General features: G+C 35.9%; 1 long non-coding RNA gene across 1 annotated transcript; it reads left to right on the forward strand.

Moving 5' to 3' along the window:
- Positions 1-4,722: 4,722 nt before the first annotated feature.
- Positions 4,723-6,799, forward strand: LOC126817187 (uncharacterized). Its single transcript, XR_007678842.2, has 3 exons — positions 4,723-5,241; positions 5,725-5,875; positions 6,195-6,799. It is a non-coding gene; the product is annotated as an uncharacterized LOC126817187 (long non-coding RNA).
- The last annotated feature ends 2,439 nt before the right edge of the window (positions 6,800-9,238 follow it).

Below are 9,238 nucleotides of genomic sequence, written 5' to 3' on the forward strand. Positions count from 1 at the left end.
AACAGTTGATGATATTTTGATTGGTACTAAAAAGGCATCAAATTGGCAGTTGATGATAACCTGATGTTTTGTGAATTCCAACTAAATAAATCATATTTCTGAACACAAAACATCTTTAAAATTAATTAACATGCAAGATCTTATAACACATCCCTTCTTGTTTCTTCTGTTAGTTTTAGTAGAAACCAGTATTGCTACTTCAAAATTCTTCATGTCAGACTTTTTACAGAAAATAAAGGGGCATAACTCTTATCGTTATTTAAGCAGACAGATTCTGACCACATTAAAAAAGCATGTTAACAAAAAATTCTGATTCATACGTAGTTAAAAATAGGTGCATCTCGTTATTTTTCATATTCATTCCTGTGTGGCATTCAAATTTATGTCAGTAATATTCCTACAAAATTACGTGTTGTGGTAATACAATAGAATGAAAGCATGCCGGTTACTGCCCACCGGTATCTGTTTCAAATTCATGCACCTAAAAAAATAGGTGCACCTTAATATTTTTCATATTTAATCCCCATGCGGTATTCAATTCATGTCAGTAATACTAATATTCCTACAAAATCAAGTGTTGTAATACGATAGAATGAAAGAGTGCCGACTACTGCTGACTCGTACTTGTTTCAAATTTTGCCGGCAGTAACTGTCGCTCTACGACGCTGAGCAAGTGACATCATCTCCTAAATAATAGAATTTGACTCTAGCATGCGCTTTCGTCTAAGACAATTAAGAGCCACTCCACAAGAAAACCATGCAGAAGATTGAAGGTGGGTGTCGGCCGATTGAGTTTATATTTACAGGGTTTGGTCGACCCATCGAGCCTACTCCCCAGCCAAAATCGCCGATTTTATAAATCAACCTTTTCTGAAATACAGCCCGATTATGTTTTTCGATTGATTTTTGTCATTTTCAGGTCAAATTTCAACCATTTTTGTAGCATTGCTACAGCCGTTAATCGACCAATGGCTAACTATGTTTTGGTTGGTGATTATAGTCTGGGTCTCACCCTACCATATTATAATGGTCACTCAGTGCAACCTCTCTTTCCATAGGTGTGACGAGACTACACAAAATACATGTCTGCAGATACCTGAATTATACCTTTTCTTTAAGTTGCGATAACCCCACTGGAGCAGGGTTTGCGATAAAAATGAAAATCATTTTATTTGCAGCTTGACCTGTTCTAACAACATAAAAAATAAAATCATTGTCAACTAACCTTCAACAGTATAAAAATTTGTGTCAAAAGTTACAAAATTCACTACTTTTTGCGCGATTTTTGGTATCTGAAATTCCCAAGTGGTGATAATTCACCCTTAAATTCCGGACATGTCTTACTCTATTTTCCAAATGTCCAGCTAATCGGACATCAAGATATGGTGAATAATATTGCAAATTTCAAAATTAATATAGTGTACTGAGAGTATAACTACCACTCATTCCGATTATCGTTGATAATAAGCTAGATTCATTAGACAATTAAGTGATCAGCGTATTTATACCGTCTATACACCTACCTTGTTTACCTGCTTAATCTGCCTTGCTTGACTGATTAATTCCTTTTACGGGAAATTCTCATCAATCTTATTTCCAAGTTGCAAAGGATCCAGAATCGTGCTGCACGAATTGTGACTAAAGCCAGATCAAAATCACACATCACTCCCATCTTAAATAATCTTCACTGGCTCCGAGTGAGCGAGAGAATTAACTTTAAAATTTTAACTCTGACATACAAAACGTTACATAAAACAGCACCAAGATATCTTCCGAATCTCTTGAGATCCGAGACTAAATTATTGTTAGATGCACGATTTATAAGATGAAGAAATTTGGTTCAAGGACTTTCCAGAATAATGCATCAATTCTATGGAATTCGTTACCACCTTCCAATGTGAAACATTGTCAATCTTCAAATCAAGTGTGAGAAAACGGCTGTTTAGTCACTATAATTAACCCATGTGAACACTTTCATGCACCTGGAGCATCCCCAAGTGGGATGAACTGTTGCGTAATATAAATTTTGTTATTATTATTAGGGTTTCACACTGCGTAGCTTGTGTGAAACACTATTGTTTTTGTTCGGATTATTAAGCTTTCATATTACATATGAAAGCTTATTGTTTCTGTTAAGATTATTATTGTTATTGTTTTTGTTCGGATTATTATTCTTATTATTACATTGTCAATCTTCAAATCAAGTGTGAAACAAGCCAACAGTGAGGCTGATGTCCCCCGCCGAAATAGGAAAATAATTAGAGGACACATATAAATTTATCACAAATTATCTTTTACAAAGTATTGAACAATCAAACAGTATATCTTTACTTATAGTCTAACAATCAAAGTAGGAGAGTTATTGTTTTCCAAAGTCTCGACCAATCAAATTGCGTATCGCTCTGCTTACCCTGAGCAGAAAATGCTCATTATCAAACTTAGTCAAGGTATTACTGTAATGAAACTATACACCAAGTTTCATCAATCTCACTTAATTAGAACTAAAGTTATCGTGTCCCAAAGCATCAACCAATCAAATTGCTTATCTCTGCTTACCCTAAGCGGAAAATGCTCATCTTCGAACTCCATCAAGGCATTGACCTAATCAACACATACACCAAGTTTGAACATTCTAGCTCAATTAGGAAGAGAGTTATCGTGCCCCAAAGTATCAACCAATCAAATTGCTTATCTCTGCTTACCCTAAGCGGAAAATGCTCATCTTCGAACTCCATCAAGGCATTGACCTAATAAACACATACACCAAGTTTGAACATTCTAGCTCAATTAAAAGTTATCGTGTCCCAAAGCATCAACCAATCAAATTGCTTATCTCTGCTTACCCTAAGCGGAAAATGCTCATCTTCGAACTCCATCAAGGCATTGACCTAATCAACACATACACCAAGTTTGAACATTCTAGCCCAATTAGGAAGAGAGTTATCGTGTCCCAAAGCATCAACCAATCAAATTGCTTATCTCTGCTTACCCTAAGCGGAAAATGCTCATCTTCGAACTCCATCAAGGCATTGACCTAATAAACACATACACCAAGTTTGAACATTCTAGCTCAATTAGGAAGAGAGTTATTGTGTCCCAAAAAGTGTGACGGACAGACAGACGGACGAACCCATTTTAATAGTCCCCTGCTTTCTTCGAAAGGCGGGGGACAAAAATGGCTGTTTAGTCACTATAATTAACCCACGTGAACACTTTCATGCACCTAGAGCATCCCCAAGTGGGATGAATTGTTGCGCAATATAAATTTTGTTATTATTATTAGGGTTTCACACTGCATAGCTTGTGTGAAACACTATTGTTTTTGTTCGGATTATTAAGCTTTCATATTACATATGAAAGCTTATTGTTTCTGTTAAGATTATTATTGTTATTTTTTTTTTGTGTTTTGTCCACAAATCTGATTTCTCAGAATCTAACCATAGGATCGTTCTGAAACTTTTACCTATCCCCCCAAAAATGGGTGGTGGCTGTTGATTAAATATATTTTCAAAACGTTTTACGAATCCGAAATCACCGAATTTTACGAAGGAATGCATTTGACCTACAATGCTGTAACTTTGTGACTATTTGACCTATTTTACTAATTCTTTTTTCTTTGAGTATCTTGAAACATTTACTTCAAATTTGCAATTTCGGATTTTGGCATTTCGAAAATTCGTCGCTGTCATTTCGAACCGGAAGTTATTACCAATTTGACAACTTCTTTAATAGTTGTGCGTTTTTAGTGAAATTTAGAATGTTAGTAGATCTTGCCAATGCGACTTCAATGATGTCCTTGGAAATTTTCTAAATTATCTCCCCTTGGTGAAATTAAGGATCAAAGTTTTCAAAAAAATCGTCGAAATATAGGTCAGAATGACCTAAAAAAAAAATTCGATACTAGACAAGTAATTACTGATTCGTACACAAAATATGGAGTTTGTCGATCGAACCGGAAGTGCCACCATCTTTAAACGTGAAAAATCAAAAAGGCTTTTTTGCTATTTTACTTACAGACTCGGGCGTCATATTTTCGGAATCCTGGAAGGAATGCCTAAAAATCTATCGGATCAGAATTTTGATTTCGGTCACGTGATGGTCACCATTTTGAATTGAAAATGAAAAATAGAAGCAATTTGAAGGGCCGGGACTTTGGAACACAAGAACTCTCCTTCTAATTAAGCTAGAATGTGCAAACTTGGTGTAGGCGTTCACTAGGTCAATGTCATGATTGAGTTCAAAGATGAGCATTTTTTGCCTAGGGTAAGCAGAGATAAGCAAGCTGATTTGTTGATTCTTTAGGGCACGATGACATTGGTTATAATGAATGGAGGGCGATGAAACTCTTGTCAATCGAGAGGCTAATAGCTGGCCTGTTGTGTGAAATCATTGTATCATTTTTTGAAAATGTCCGGGGTAGCCGAAAAAAGGAGATCGAAATCCAAAAAGTCGTATTTTTACGATTTGGGGCATTTTTAGAGGTCGTGTAAAGTAAAATAAAGCATGCATATTCATATATTATTGATATTAAATATATCATATAAAAAACTAAACAATGAATCAGCTGTCATTGACAGATTTTATATTATAAGCATGGTCAGTGGAAGGTCAGCGTATTGTCTAACTTGAACTCACTGACTCCGTAACATTATTGTGGGTATGGTATAAGCTGAATTTGATGAGATGCACATATCTCGTATGACTATTTGGTACTTACAGTGTTAGACTTTGTCGTAACGTAAATCAAATTTACGCTGTATTATTCATTACCAAGGATTTAGAAAGAAACGAGAACAATTATTTACAAAATCTCGCTGGGATAAATTCCGTGAATGTGCCCATGAATGGCTAAAACTTGATGGGCGAGCGAAATGGATAGCTGAACAGGCGACTTCGGGTGATATAATCAAACAAGGAATTTATCGACGCGCCAAAAGATACTGGATTTCACCCAACATGCTACAGGCCTTTTACAGACAAATTCCGAATTGGGTCTGCCCGTAATCGTATAGATAAAGAAAAATTAAAATCCCCGGCTACAATCCAACCAGGGAATAGCGGGAGTGTAGACGATCTGGGACCTAGCTCTCCAAACAAATTACGCTCCTGAAGCAAAAAGAAAGAGTAAATCGGTGCTGCCTGTTGTGTGTATTATATGTAAAAAACGTGACAGATTTGTCACTGTTGGAGAAAATAGGAAGAAGGATGTATTAACACAGACTCAGACCCAAACAGGCTCAGGTAGGCCTAATGTTAATATTATGTTACTTACTAAATTTATAATTATTACTAATAAATATTAAATATATTCATCCTACAGTTTTTAATTATTGTGTTGTTGTTTTTGTTGTAAATGGAATCAGAAGTGCTACTGCAATCACTGTAAAATTGTTATGAAGCTAGCCAGTAAAGCCCTTTACCCCATTTGTTGATTTGGCACAGTCATTGGTTAAAGTGTTGCACATTTGCTTGCACAAGGGATGAAACATAGAGAAGTTAACTTGTTTTTTATTTTCTTGGCCCACTTGTAGGTGCCTTGCTAAGACGATCTGTCTCTAGACCATTTCCGCTCACACAAAGGATCTGAACTAAACCGCATGCCAGAGTTGACCAGCCAGGTACATGTACATGTAGGCCTCAAAGTGACATTCCCTCCCCCACCCTTGAGCACAAACAACATTCAACGCTATATGGTGTATAATTTGTTTGCAAATTTGTTTGTAGGCCAACTGTTGAAAGCTGCTGAATTGAAAGAGGATGAAGATATTTTAAGGCATATCAGAGGGCAAGATTGTGTGGCCATTGAGGTCAGATATCACCAAAAATGTTATAGGCAATATACATGTACTGAATTTCTTAGACAGTTATCAGAAAGGTAAATATTTGTGATGTTTTTTTTATTTGTATTCTCCGCCTTCTTGCCACTGGTATTATTCAAATAAAACTGAACCATGGGTGAGTCCTGAAATTACTATGTTTTTGTCCAGTGGACGTTAAACCGCAATTCTCCTCTCTATCTCTCCTTGTACTGCTAATGCCTTCCTGTCTTCATTAGCTGGTTTCTGCATGAAAATAAGATGTTAACCCCTGTGTAAGTGTCTTTTTCCTCTGTTGTACGAAATTAATGAGAGTAAACCAAGCTCCAGAATTTTGTTTTAATTGTGTACATGTATATGTTTATTTATATTTTTCAGCAAAGATGACTAGCCTTTCGTCGAATATTAAACCACATACAATATATTCTGTGAAGATGTCATAAGAGAAAGAATCATAAATGGCCAGCAAAGTTGTCTTGTACAGAGAGAGAGAGAGAGAGAGAGAGAGAGAGAGAAATGGGGTTTAACGTCCACTCAACACAAACTAGGTCATTTTGGGACTAACATACGGTTTCAATTTTATTTCAATAATTCGCTTGCGCGTATGGGTCTTTAGCAGTGAGAGGAAACCGGAGTGCCCGGAGGAAACCCACGAGGTTGAGAAGACGCCTCTATCTCCATGCCACATACGCTCACACCTGGGATCAAAGCCACAGCCACAAGCCAGAGGTGACCGACCAGCTAGAGGTCGAAGCGCGGCACTCTAGGCCATCCCAACCCCCCTTTCTTGTACAGACCTGTGCATGTGTAGTCAATGTGAAAATGAAAAAAAAACTGTTAAAGAGACCGAATTTGATGTTAATACATTTAGTGACAGTGATGATGATAATGAAGATTAACTTTGATGACATTTGATGTGCAGAGTAACTGTTTAATTTTGATTTTCAATGATTGTTTCACTTTAATAAATAATTTCACAACTGTTCATCCTGTTTTCTAACCTTTCCCTTCATTCCAGCCCAGATACACAATTATTTTTTTTAACTTATATCTACATGTATGTTTGTAATTTGACCATTAATCATATCCGAAATAGTAGTTCACAGCTACATGTACAGTTGTAAAAATACTGTAGTGGCTAATTGAAAGGGAACATGTATGTGGGTTTAGAATGTTTATCTTAGTGGAAAAAAATCATGTGGTTCAATGCTTATAAAGTGCTACTGATCTCCATTATTTCAAAAGCATATCACTCAACTACTGTCAAACATATCCCCTGGCTAGAATATGCTACAAATCGACTCTAGCATGTTCCATACAAGCGATAATTTCTGAGCAAACATCCAACAACCAACCCTAACAGGCCCTTGAGATCCAACAAACAAAATAATTATTGGGCTTGTTTGCCCACACCTGGTCTTATGATTCATACAAGACCTGATAGTCTATCAATTACAGGCATTTGACAGAAAGGGAGATAATTCTTTTTTACCGTTAATGGATTTCCACAATTCTTTATTCACCCATGACATTTGTGTTTTGAGCATTTTTATTTACATCAAAATCTGTCCAATAAACTGTTCATTGCCAAGGATGAAGGCATGAGGTGTTTTACCAACTATTTAATTTTATGTCAACTTCAGAATTGTTAGTACACAAATAGCATTTATTTGACAATTTTGACGAATTTCATCTGGCCCTAAATCAATAAATTGCAAACATTTTGCTTGGAACTCCCAGATTTTGTCTTCCTGGCATCATAAGCTTTCCAAAAATGTATAGTTTTTCTTTTATGGAAGACCGTGTAGCGGAGTTGTGTTTCTAAGCTAGCTAGAAATTTTGGCTGCAGGCCTACACCTCCCAAGCTAAATTTCCCTCATGTCATCCTGTATAGCAAAGGCATATGCCTGTCTTAATTAACCCAGTACTAAACACAATTTACTTGTTTAATTTTTCCAGCATTTTTCAGGATAGCTGATGGGATGCGGGTCAAGTTATGCCACTTGTCTATTTAATTATTTACCAGTGAAAAATCGAATTAACTTCACCAAATTTTTACTCATTATAATGATTTTTTTTTTCTGTTCATATTATTTCTATGACATGTGACAGTGACTGTGAATATGAAAGCTTTAATATCTGCTTAGCAGATCTAGTTATTCTTATTATTACTATTATTTTTCCATTTGAGCATATCTCAGAAACTACTTGTCGGATCGATTCGATGTCTTCGGTTTTACTGGGAAAGTGGGTTTGACTTAAATTTTAAAGCTATTTCTAACGTTCTGCGACAAAGGGAAATGTCCGAAATAAACCGAAGTTGTCGTTTTTTGAAATTTTGCCGTAATGTTATCAATAATTGTCGGATTGTAATATTTGATACATTTTGACATAGCCGGAGACAAGGCACATAGCTACAATTCTTTAGATTTTTTATTTTCGACGAATCTTCGGATATATTAGGTGACAAATTTTGAAAATTTAAATTTTTACGAAAATGCCAAATGGCAACATTTTTTTGTCACCGTATTTTTCCTTGGCCCCCCATTGGCTAATTCAGTTTTTCAGTCCTATATTAATTATTTATTGTTCGATTTGTATATAACAAAGTTCATGTGCTCTGTGGTCCAAAATGTCATTTTTTTTGTTACCGGTACATTTTCCTTTTGGCAATGGAAGTGACGTAAATTTAGCAACCAGCGGCTGCCAGGCAGGATACGCCCACATTTTGCAAGAGATGGATAGAGAACAAGCTAAAAACAAACAGGATTTTTTGTACAATCAGGGGCAATAATCCAGAAAGTTATGGTCTGAAATGCGCAAATATCAAAAGGGACTGAGATCTTTGGGATATAAAGATATGATTTAAGTTTCATCAGAATCTGACAAAAATTGAGACTCCTAGAGGGTTGACAACCTTCGTATTGCATACTTTTACACAATTTGCGAACAAAGAGCGGCCATTTTGTTGGGCAGTTTAATTTCGATTTTCCCGAAATTCAAATTTTAACCTTCATTATGGTGGAATGGTGAAATATTAAAATCGGAAAAAAAATTGTGATCTCTAGAGAATCCTCAAGCTAAAAATGCCATTTTTCGAACAATCAGGGGCTATAATCCTGGAAGATCAAAAGGATCCATGATCTTAGTGTGTAACTGTGATATATTTACACATTTTTTTTAAATCAGATAAAAATTGTGACCTCTACAAGGACCACAAGCTAAAAAACGCGATTTTTCGTACAATCAAGGGCCATAATTCAGTAAGTTACGGTCAGATATGCGTGAATATCGAAAGGAAACAAGATCTTTGGGTTATAAACTTACATTTCCAATTTCAACAAAATCGGATAAAAATTGTGACCTCTATTGGGTCCACAACCTTGATGTACCATATTTTTACGCTATTTGAGAACGAGGGG

Source organism: Patella vulgata, chromosome 4 (genome assembly GCF_932274485.2).
Source record: "Patella vulgata chromosome 4, xgPatVulg1.2, whole genome shotgun sequence".
In the NCBI taxonomy this organism is placed as follows: Eukaryota; Metazoa; Mollusca; class Gastropoda; family Patellidae; genus Patella; species Patella vulgata.